Source organism: Poecilia mexicana, unplaced genomic scaffold (assembly GCF_051168715.1).
Source record: "Poecilia mexicana isolate PSO_F unplaced genomic scaffold, ASM5116871v1 scaffold_9, whole genome shotgun sequence".
NCBI lineage: Eukaryota > Metazoa > Chordata > Actinopteri > Cyprinodontiformes > Poeciliidae > Poecilia > Poecilia mexicana.
In genome coordinates, this window is record NW_028263378.1 from 33,298,419 (window position 1) to 33,311,147 (window position 12,729).

The following is a 12,729-nucleotide window of genomic DNA, read 5'->3' on the forward strand; positions in this document are numbered from 1 at the left end:
TAAATTCTAAACTTCCAAAAGTAGAAAACTAAATTAGTAGAAATTACAAGTTGCAAACATTACATAAATGGCCACCACAACTGGTGTTAAACAATTTTATTGGAAGATCATGGGTATTATTTCGTTCATAATTATCTTACATAGATAAGATAATTTATCATCTTATTTCCAACGACGTGTGTACACAAGCTTCAAAAATAACATGGTACTAATATTACATTACTTAAGAAAACAGGGATAGATCTGTAAACATATTTTGACTGTCAGAACAGTCTATTGTCCATGGAAGAACAGAGTCCATGAGGTTAAGCTTTGTACTGTATGAACCAGGGAAACAGTACAAGTTGGAGTAACACAAGTTTGACTCTGGTTGGCGTCACTTTGGTACCTTGATGCCTTCCTCCTGTTCTGGCGCATAATGAAGCCACTTCATGACAGTTTCCTCGACAGCCAGCTTTGGGTCAAATTGCAGAGCAGGGGCTGAAAAACAAATTTAAGAGTGAGAAAGGCGCCGGATAGAAAGATGATAAACATTTCAAAAATTTTGAAAGTCATTGAAATATTAAATAGTGTACTGGTTATAGGTCTGAGAACAAAAACTATACAGTTCTCCATGTACACTCAGTTAAGCTATTAAGTACATGCTAATGAATATTCATTAATATTTGTCTTAATGTTAGTTGACATATATTACATTTACCCATCAAGCTGCAGCATAGCATAGCATTTATGATGCTGAACTCATGTTAAAATGAGGCGATCAATATTTAAAAAATAAATAAGTGTTTATCACAAGATCTAAAGATAAAAACTCAAGGAGGACCAGGGTTGATTTAACACAGAAACAGAAAAATAGAGCAAAAGGTGATTTGTACTGCAGCTGGAAAAATTATTTACAATATTTACAGGATAAACTTTCATTAAATAACAGGTTCAAACTTCCATTAACCACAAACATGTCCAAATAAACAATTGATTAAATTCATTCAAAAATGTCCATATGCTGATACCAATCCAAGAATCAACAGACTGAATCAGTCGTTACCAGGTTTCTCCTCACCTGCCTTACATGTTTCAGGTGTTTCTCTTCTGTCACACCTGGATTGAATCTGTGGGTGATTAACAGTCTTCTGCAGTTCTTGATGAGTGCAGAAGGTCATACAATCATCTGAGTCAGCTGTTGTAGAATAGAGGCACATGTAAGTAAATCAGTAAGCACATCATAATAAAGAACAAGTGATTTAAAGCCCACCTGCAGCAGCCAGTCCTCAACATCCTTGTCCACCACATGCCCTCCCAGCCCAAACAATCAGCCCCGTCCTACTTTCAAAAACTGAAATCCCACAAAATCTCATAGGATTTCATACTTTGGCCTAAAGTGGTGGGCAGGATTAAAAAATGGAGGGCGGGGGAAGGATGAAAAGGAGGGGAGGTTGGGGAGGAGTACAAGGAGGCAGTGGCAAAGGGGGGGAGGGGAGAAAAGGGAGGGTAGATGTGGGTAGGGTTGTGACAAACAGCATATTTTAATTCAAAATTGATTTTCAGTTTTTCCCAACCCTGGTCCATAAGTCAAACCTATCTGCCTGTTTTCAATTCTGCAAAACCCTGTTAATCAGCCATCAATTGAAATCCTGTGTGCTGACTTAGGGAAATACCTAAAACCTGCAGGTCAGTGTGCCTGAGGCCAGTGTTGGAAAAACACTGGATTAGATGTTGGCATTTCAAACAATAGAATTCAACCACAAAACAACATGGATTCAATGACATCTTCTCATCATTGGTTAACTGGCAAGAACTGGATGATTATTTGATGGTTGATCCATCGTCAGTTGTCGACCTTAATCATATATTCAACCATTTTGATAATTCAACATTAAATTAACATCTATTGCAGACAGCAAAGTGGCTGTGTGGTTGGGACATCCCACGCATAAAAATAGTGGGGGTGGACTGTTCAACTCCTTGTAGTGTCTTGTAAATGTTTTTGTGTCAACTCATTACACATAAACAGTCAGTAATATTTTTTATGGACAAGTAAGAAAATGTACAGAAAGGAATCACAACCAGTGGTGGAGAAAGTACTCAAAAAATGTACTTAAGTAAAAGTACAAATACACAGACAAAAATGTACTCAAGTAAAAGTAAAAGTACCACATTAAAATTTTACTTAAGTAAAAGTAAAAAAGTACTGGCTTTAAAAAATACTTATTAAAAGTAAAAGTACTTGCTGAATACATTGCCTAATCGCTAATATCATTAAGTGAACCAATCGTATTTAATTTTAATACATCAGTAATGTGTTATTTTAATGAACAATGCCACAGATAAAGCATGTTTTTATTGTGTTTACTCTGTAACATAGTTTACACTTAGATATGTGATTCTATGCATCATAATTTCAGGGATGGAAATATCTTGTCTCCTGTCCTAACATAGCATGAACTTCACTTTTTTTTTTTGCCACTAGTGACTTTTATTTTGAAAGAAATCCCGCTGGAAGGGTGGGCAGGGGAAAACATGGAACCAAGGAGTCGCGTAGCCGAGTTGTAGTCTAGACCACCGAACCCGAGACCAAATCAAGACCAAGACCAGCAGCCTGCGTTACATAACAAAATAAAATTAAGTGGACCTATCAAAATTGCTTCTCTAATTGATCTGAAAGATCCACATTCCCATAAAAACACCTAGATATTAAATACTTAGAGCTGAAATGAATTTAACCAGTATCAATTCCAACTCTTCTTCATTATCAATTCAAACTCTTCTTCATTCCGTTTTACTTTCATCTCTGTGCCACAATCCGCAGAGGTCTCCTGCCATCCCTACAAAAAAATAACGCCCTGGGCGGTTGCCCATATTCCCAACGTCAGAAACCACAACTGTTTGCACCATTAGCAATTAACGGTAAACAACACTCAACTATGAACACTGTTCAAGGCACAATAAGAAGGAAGTAACCGAGCAGAAGGAGGTGACCTGTTCTCATCCTCCCTCCTGCTGCAATGTCTGCCACCATGACATGACAAAAACAAAGAGCACTGCGTTCTATGCATAACATGCCGGCTCAGACGTCGCCCGGCCAAACAAGGTCCGCGTCAGGTGCTGGGGAACCAGAGCACCTTGATGACAAATGGGCTACTGGAACAAGACGGAAATGGGCGAGAGGTGAAAACCTGGATCTGTTGGAATGCTACTACTCAAGTAACCCTAGCCAGAGGGGCTACATGCAAAGAATGAGGGAAAAATGGTTAGTTCGACATCCCCAGTCTACAATGACTGCTAAACAACTAGTAGCTCAGTGTTCCAACATCCGCAAACGGCAACTGCTATCACAACTTGAGATTGATGAGGTACAACACAAATGCTACGGCAAGGGGGAGGAGCCTGGATGTCAGAACAGGGGGGAGTTAACTACAACTACCCCAGAGACTGGGTATGTAGCCCCAGTAATGAATGAACCATCAAAGCTGAACGAGGCAGCAGCTGACCTGAGAGAGAGAATCATGGCCCGAATGAACACGAGACAACCCCGACGCCAACTACAGCAGCTGAGTGAAGTACCATCAGAAAATCTCATCGAAGATGTGAATGCAGCATTGAGAACGATCCCTACCAACACCATAACAGAAACCAATGAGCTGATATACAACTCAGTATCAGTGATCCTTGAGATGAGATAAGAGCAACCATGACACCCAATATCCACCATGGAAAAGACGGTTAGAGGGTAAAATCAAGATAACAAGGAAGTGAGCCAACTGTCAGAGCTCCAAAGGGGTGCAATGAAAAGATCAGTACCTAAGAAGTACAGTCAGATGCCCATACCTGAAGCACTCGAAACTGCCAAACAAAGACTCCAAGCCTTAGCCAGACGCCTAAAGAGATACACAAGAGAGAATGAAGCCAGGAGGATTAACCGGCTCTTCTCCAAGTGTACTCTCAATGGCAGGGTACTAGCAACAGAGCAGACCCATCAAGGCTGGAGACTGAACAATACTGGAAAGGGTCTCGGGTATGAAAAACTGGACAGCACCAGGACCTGACATGATCCATGCCTACTGGCTGAAGAAACTCACTGCCCTCCATGAGCGACTGGCAGCTCAACTGAACCAGCTGCTACAAAATGGGACTCACCCTGAATGGTGAACTGAAGGGCGCACAATCCTGATACAGAAGGATCCCTGAAAGGGTTCAGTCCCATCCAACTATCGGCCAATAACCTGTCTCTCTACAACATGGAAGCTCATATCAGGCATCATAGCGGCTAAGATAAGCGGACACATGGATAAATAGATGAGCACGGCACAGAAGGGCATCGGCATAAACAGCAGAGGAGCCAAACACCAACTCCTTGTAGACCAAACAGTTGCCCGAGACTGCAAAACCCGACACATCAACCTGTGCACCGCTTGGATTGATTACAAGAAAGCCTATGACTCAATGCCACATACCTGGATCATTGAATGCTTAGAGATGTACAACATCAATAGGACTCTAAGAGCCTTCATTGCAAACTCAATGGGGCTGTGGAAAACCACCCTTGAAGCCAACTGCAAACCACTTGCACAAGTGTCCATCAAATGTGGCATATACCAAGGAGATGCTCTGTCCCCACTGCTGTTCTGCATAGGCCTGAACCCCCTCAGCCAAATCATCAACAAGACTGGCTACGGATACCGACTCAAGAATGGGGCCACAATCAGTCACCTCCTCTACATGGATGACATCAAGCTGTACGTCAAGAGCGAGCGAGACATCGACTCACTGATCCACACCACCAGGATCTACAGCACTGACATTGGGATGTCATTCGGACTAGAGAAGTGTGGCTGGATGGTCACAAAGAGAGGGAAGGTCGTCCGCACAGAAGGGGTCTCACTCCCAGAAGGAACAATAGCAGACATAGAGCACAGTTACAAGTACCTGGGAATACCACAAGCAAATGGCAACCTTGATGAGGTCACAAGGAAAGGAGCCACAGCAAAATACCTCCAACGAATAAGGCAAGTCCTGAGAAGCCAGCTCAATGGCAAGAACAAGATCCGTGAAATAAACAGCTATGCCTTACCAGTAATCAGATACCCTGCCGGAATAATTAGCTGGCCAATGGAAGAGATAAAGGCCACGGATGTTAAGACTCGGAAGCTACTAACCATGCATGGAGGGTTCCACCCCAAATCCAGCACCCTGAGACTGTACACGAGCCGTAAGGAAGGAGGCAGAGGACTAGTGAGTGTGAGAGCCACTGTACAGGATGAAACATCCAAAATCCATAAGTACATCAAGGACAAAGCCTCAACGGACGATGTGCTCAGCGAATGTCTCAGACAATGGGGAACAGAGGACGAGGTGCTGGAGGAACCATCATGGGAGGACAAGCCCCTACATGGGATGTACCACCGACAAATAACTGAAGTGGCTGATATCAGGAAATCCTACCAAGGCCTGGAAAAAGCTGGACTCAAGGACAACACAGAGGCCCTCATCCTGGCAGCCCAGGAACAGGCCCTAAACACCAGAGCAATAGAGGCTCAGATCTACCACACCAGACAAGACCCAAGGTGCAGGTTGTGCAAGGAGGCCTCTGAGACAGTCCAGCACAAAACAGCAGGGTGCAAGATGCTGGCAGGGAAAGCGTACATGGAACGACATAACCAAGTGGCAGGCATAGTGTACAGGAACATCTGTGCAGAATATGGACTGGAAGCCCCGAGATCAAAGTGGGGAACACCCCCAAAGGTGGTGGAGAATGACCGAGCTAAGATCCTGTGGGACTTCCAGATCCAGACAGACAAGATGGTAATGGAGAACCAACCGGACATTGTGGTGGTGGATAAAGAACAGAGGAAAGCCGTTGTGGTGGATGTAGCAATACCAAGTGACTACAACATCAGGAAAAAGGAGCACGAGAAACTGGAGAAATACCAGGGCCTCAGAGAGGAACTGGAGAGGGCCTGGAAGGTGAAGACCACAGTGATGCCTGTGGTCATCGGGGCCCTCGGGGCAATCACCCCCAAACTGGAGCAGTGGCTAAAAGAGATCCCAGGAACAACATCAGACATCTCAGTCAAGAAATGTGCAGTTCTAGGCACAGCCAAGATACTGGAGGAGAACCTCAAGCTCCCAGGCCTCTGGTAGAGGACCCGAGCTCAGAGGATGAAAAAGAGACCACCCGCGGAGGGTGAGAAGGGAATTTTTTTTTTAATATATACATTTATTAATTTTTTAATGAAATAAAACAATAATAGCTACTGCAGTGTACGCACGCACAGCATTACAAGAACACTGAATGTCTCTCAGTGAGGCTTCAGTTCTATCAACCTTAGTAAAGATCCGTCCAGAAGAGCCGGATTGGTCCTGAATGTTATATCACTATATAGCCGATTTTGTCCCATAAATGCGACACCTCAGTCAACACCTCCACACAATAATTCAGCGCATGAGTGACAACTTTTTTTCATCGCAGATACAACATGTGTCTCAGTACAGCTAGCTTTGCTAGCATCACGTCCACAGATCTTACCTTTCTTTAAGCTTTCCTTCCAAGTCACGCTAAAGGTTGGACGAAGTCCCCACCGTCTGTGAAACCGAAGCGCTGCTGATTTTATATGTCGCCATATCTTATGATTTATGCAGCTATTATATTACTGAGATCAGACAGACATCTTCTTCCACTCAGAGGAAACCACTGCGCATGTCTGGAGCTCCAAGTGCGAGTAAAGGTGGAGGCGATGGGTGACAACAGACACTAAGTCACGTTATTGCTTGGATTTTACGGCGCCACCTTAAGACCCTGAACTTCACATTTTAACGGAAAAAAGAGCAATGGGACTTGGATGTAACGAGTAACGCGACAGTTTTGTAGAAATGTAGTGAAGTAGAAAGTACAGATACTTACTGTAAAATGTAGTGGAGTAAAAGTAGAAAGTATCCATTATTAAATCTACTTAAGTAAAGTACAGATACACGAAAATTGTACTTAAGTACAGTAACGAAGTACTTGTACTTCGTTACTTCCCACCACTGATCACAACCCACTATTTTCAACAGTGCTTAATTTAAAAGCCCCGCTCAATAATAAAATGCTCTCACCCAGAGCTCACAAGAGGAGGAGAGAAGGGGTTCGACAAACAGCATACATTGATTCAACATTGATCAGACGTTGGCATTTCAATCATTAGATTTCAACCACAAAACATTGATTCAATAACATCTCTTCAACATCGACTGACCTCAACCAAAAACCAAAAATCAACCATTCAACATTGAATTACCATCTTGTGCTATCTAGGGAGTGCCCAATTCTCTGGAGGGGTCTTTCACCCAGCCCCTTTTGCACCTTTGATTGACACTTCGGCTAAACCCACATCCAAGTGGACTTCAGCAATATATATTGTCCACAATTCATCACTGCACATGCAATTAAATGGCAGAAATATGGCAATGTTCACAGAGCAAGCTGTCTGTCACAAAATAGATGTCTTCAAATGTTAAAGTATTGAAGTCCTTTTTGTTTATTTCTACTATATTGTACTGTAGGATACTATCAAATTTTGCTCTGTATTTAACAAGTCATACCAAAACATATTTGAACAGCCAAATATTTCCTGCAATGACTTTGGAAAGCATAAATACTGTACATTTAAATTCGTACTGCCACCTAAAACATATAGAGCAGTTTATTAACTATTTCACTATTTTCTGTCACTTTGGATGTTCCAGTTACCGAAATCCATACTGTCCATATTCTTCAATTTTTGCACTTTGAGCACATACTTCATTAGAGGGGCGTAGGTGTAGTGCAAAATGAGACAATTACAGGAAAATCGTTTATCCGTAGTCATCAGTAGTCATGCTAAGTTTCATTAGTATCTATGACAGATTCTGCTGTCAGGAAGAAGCTGTACACTAGAAGAGAGAAGGGTGGAAGGTGTGAGCAAGTGTGCACACAAGCATGATTGACAGTGCTAAAACCTACCACTTGGCTCTGATTGGTATTTTCTGACTGCAGTTTGTACTCAAGAGTCCTGGAAAGAAGGGAGAGGAGCTAGATTTTTTTCACAGATTATCTGTCTCTTATTATACTGTCACAACACAGTGGTAATTTTAACGGGGATATGGGTAATTTTAAAAAAAATAAAAGTTACATGTAATTTTAAGGCTCCATTTCTGCTTTTTAAATATAGTTTCTTTATTGTAATAGTCTAATTTTAATATATTTTCATTTGCTGTAGGTGGAAAATCATTTTAATTAACAGAAATAAAGGCTTTCAAACATCCATCTGTGTGTAATTTAGAGTGTTTCACTTAGTAATAAAGTTATTTAATTAGATGGGCTTTTCAATTGTATGTAATTTATTGAATAGATCTGTACAGACACATGGAAAAGAGCTATCTATATATGCAGTCAGATAGACTGTGTATATTAATAATGACAAATCAAGCAGAAAAAAATAACACAGAAATGGAAATTAAATCATTTGATAAAAGTTTAAAAACATTTACAAATTCTAAGCTTGACTTTATTTGTTTGGTCTCAAATGAACAAATGCAAAAGTCTAATAAAAGATTCTGTTTTCTGCATAAGCGCTAAATGAAGAAAATACAGTAACCTGCATGTAATGAGGTGCCATCAAGATTAAGTCAAAACTTTCACAAAGAAAAAGTTAAAAATCTTAATCATATCAGAGAACATGTTTCATTGAGAAAAAAAATAGTAAAAATGTTTACCAATAAAATCTCTGCATGAACTTACCTGAAAGTGTTTCATTCCTTCTCATAAAAATCCTGAAAGTGCCATTATTCCAGTTGATGGGCCATTGGCAGGCTGCAGGTCAAATAGAACCTGGAGGGAGAGCAGATAGGCTGACAAGTGACTGGTGAAAAGAGGTACTGAAGGTACTGAAGTCTAAAGTACGTCAGATGAGAACAGAAAGCCTAGCCTATGGCATCAAAAAGACAGGAGGTGCCTAACCAATGACAGCACGTTCTTTTATGAGAACCCACTATCCAGGCAATGGATTCAGTCAAGCACTTGCGCAGGTAAGACTAATTTCTTTTCACCTTCATACAGTCAGTCTGCTGATGTGTGGAATGACAATAGTACCGCCAACGTCAGTGACTGGTTCAAGGTTGCAGGCACATTTATCTTGAAGACTGCACAACAAAAAGCTTCACTCATTACATGGACACAACAATGTTCCCAGAAGTCATTGATGTAGAGAGACAGAAAGCTTGGCTAACACACAGGGACGTGCTTCAATGTTGGGTGGCATGTGAGAATCCAAAATATACTGCTCAAAAAAATAAAGGGAACATTTCACTTTAATTTTGTGTGTGGCTCCAAATCCAGGCCTCCATTGGTTAATAAATTTGATTTCCATTGATGATTTTTGTGTGATTTTGTTGTCAGCACATTCAACTTTGTACAGAACAAAGTATTCAATGAGAATATTTCATTCATTCAGATCTAAGATGTGTTGAGTGTTCCCTTTATTTTTTTTGAGCAGTGTATATTCTGATTTTGGTAACACTTTATTTGAAGGAGTGTGCATAAGACTGACATGACACTGTTATGAACATGAGAAAGTGTTCATGAATGTTTGTGGCTATTGTCATTGTCATTCAGTAAATAATGACTTTTCTAACGCAAAGTTGATGTTTAAAATGTTTTTGTTATGACAACTTGACATTCATGAAGACTAAATGTTCATGACAGGTGTAATGTCATGTTTGACAGTGTCATGTCAGTCATAATAATGTACCAGCTCCAGATAAGTCCTGCCCCCACAAGATTATAGAGTAGACAGGATGGATGAGATGTGTGCATCACTTCCTCTGCCTCTTTTTATCCTGACGTGTCCACAGACATGAATACATAGATGCCTCATTGATCGGGTCGGCCCGTTACTGCAGGGTCCGCCTTATTGACTGTGGCATATCTTCCATTAAGATAATCCAAGTAAATGGACCGAACTTCTTAAAATGCAAAGTATTTTAAGTTAATTCATCTCACTGATACATTCTCTCACACACATTTCTATAATATATTTGAGAATCAAAAAAGCACTAAATACAACATTTCTAACTTGTTGATGTGATTAATTGTTTTGGAGGCTTTCTGAATAAAGAGCACAATGTTTATATTTGATACAACATATTCTGACCAATCGCTTTTATATTGACATTGATGAACAGACACACGGCTTTACAGAGGTGTGTTCATGAACATATTTTCACAATTCCATAATTTAATGTTCATTTTGTCGTTTCAAGATATGAAGAAAAAATGCTCCTTTTAATTTTTAGGTATTTTATTATAAAAACAATACACTTTGATAAATCAGTCATTGTCAAACATCAGCTACATACTTCTCTTACTTTTACATCTTAATGGCTTTCATATACAAGTACAGGTGCTGGTCATAAAATTAGAATATTGTGATAAAGTTCATTATTTTCCATAATGTCATGATAAAAATTAAATTGTCATATGTTTTAGATTCATTGCACACCAACTGAAATATTTCAGGTCTTTTATTGTTTTAATTTTGATGATTTTGGCAAACAGCTCATGAAAACCCAAAATCCCTGTCTCAAAAAATTAGAATATTATGAAAAGGTTCTCTGAACGAGCAATAAAAATAATCATCTGAATCAACAAAGTAACTCTAAACACCTGAAAAAGATTCCTGAGGCCTTTAAAAACTCCCAGGCTGGTACGAACCAGACTGCTGCCTTCTGGACAGCAGTCAGGTCAGCAGTCTGACCCATGATTGCGGTTTTGAGTAACGATACTCAAAACCGCAATCATGGGTCAGACTGCTGACCTGACTGCTGTCCAGAAGGCTATCACTGACATCCTCAAGCAAGAGGGTGCGAAACGGAAAGAAATTTCTGAACGAATCGGCTGTTTGCAGAGTGTTATATCAAGGCACCTCAGTGGGAAGTCAGTAGGAAGGAAAAAGTGTGTCAGAAAACGCTGCACAACGAGAAGAGGTGACCGGACCCTGAGGAAGATTGTGGAGAAGGGCCGATTCCAGACCTTGGGGGAAGCAGTGGACTGAGTCTGGAGTAGAAACATCCAGAGCCACTGTGCACAGGCGTGTGCAGGAAATGGGCTACAGGTGCCGCATTCCCCAGGTCAAAGGTCAAGCCACTTTTGAACCAGAAACAGCGGCAGAAGCGCCTGACCTGGGCTACAGAGAAGCAGCACTTTGGACCACTGTTGTTCAGTGGTCCAAAGTACTTTTTTCGGATGAAAGCAAACTTTGGATGTCATTCGGAAATCAAAGTGCCAGACTCTGGAGGAAGACTGGGGAGAAGGAAATGCCAAAATGCCAGAAGTCCAGTGTCAAGTACCCACAGTCAGTGATGGTCTGGGTGCCATGTCAGCTGCTGGTGTTGGTCCACTGGGTTTTATCAAGGGCAGGATCAATGCAGCAGCTATCAGAAGATTTTGGAGCACTTCATGCTTCCATCTGCTGAAAAGTTTTATGGAGATGAAAATTTAATTTGGTCTGGAATCGGCCCTTCTCCACAATCTTCCTCAGGGTCCGGTCACCTCTTCTCGTTGTGCAGCGTTTTCTGACACACTTTTTCCTTCCTACTGACTTCCCACTGAGGTGCCTTGATATAACACTCTGCAAACAGCCGATTCGTTCAGAAATTTCTTTCCGTTTCGCACCCTCTTGCTTGAGGATGTCAGTGATAGCCTTCTGGACAGCAGTCAGGTCAGCAGTCTGACCCATGATTGCGGTTTTGAGTATCGTTACTCAAAACCGCAATCATGGGTCAGACTGCTGACCTGACTGCTGTCCAGAAGGCAGCAGTCTGGTTCGTACCAGCCTGGGAGTTTTTAAAGGCCTCAGGAATCTTTTTCAGGTGTTTAGAGTTACTTTGTTGATTCAGATAATTATTTTTATTGCTCGTTCAGAGAACCTTTTCATAATATTCTAATTTTTTGAGACAGGGATTTTGGGTTTTCATGAGCTGTTTGCCAAAATCATCAAAATTAAAACAATAAAAGACCTGAAATATTTCAGTTGGTGTGCAATGAATCTAAAATATATGACAATTTAATTTTTATCATGACATTATGGAAAATAATGAACTTTATCACAATATTCTAATTTTATGACCAGCACCTGTACTTGTAAAGTCTTCTTTTCCCCATATGGGAAAAAAAGAAATACCTTTTTCTCCAAATCAAACACACCATCTGCTCCTTTATATCCCTTTGAATGCCAATATGAGTATCTCAGTTGTGTAAGATTGAAAGACATTATAGTCATCATATTTGGCTGCATGCACTGTTTATTAGGTCATACTGTATTATGATTTGAATACATGCATTGCTGTCTGGATGTATCATATTATTAAGAACTTATTATGGTTCTTCTTCATACATTTGTTTGCGGTGTTCTTGACTATTCTTTTTTTTTTGGTATTGAAAGATAAAATTTTTCAAAAGGTGAGAAACCTTATGTTATGGCCACTCTTGCATCACAAAAGTTCCAAAAAACAAAAATGCCAGAGTAATCCCACAGGAGGTTTTCAACTCACTTAAAACAATAAAAAGCACTCGCGGAGACTTTTCCTGTTTCAAAGGAGTTTCTTTTACTTATAAAAATAACAAAAAATTATCTCCAAGTTGACTTCAAATAAAACGTTAATTTGTGGTACAAAAACCTTTTCACTCCTTCACCAAACAATCAGATCAGCCCCAGC

At 40.5% G+C, this 12,729-nt stretch overlaps 1 long non-coding RNA gene across 1 annotated transcript; it reads right to left on the bottom strand.

Annotated features, from left to right (window-relative positions):
- Positions 1 to 268: 268 nt before the first annotated feature.
- LOC148157788 (uncharacterized) lies at positions 269 to 10,710 on the bottom strand. The gene is made up of 3 exons (XR_015764334.1): positions 8,756 to 10,710; positions 1,061 to 1,177; positions 269 to 480 (listed from the first exon to the last, which is right to left on the bottom strand). It is a non-coding gene; the product is annotated as an uncharacterized LOC148157788 (long non-coding RNA).
- Between the last annotated feature and the right edge of the window lie 2,019 nt (positions 10,711 to 12,729).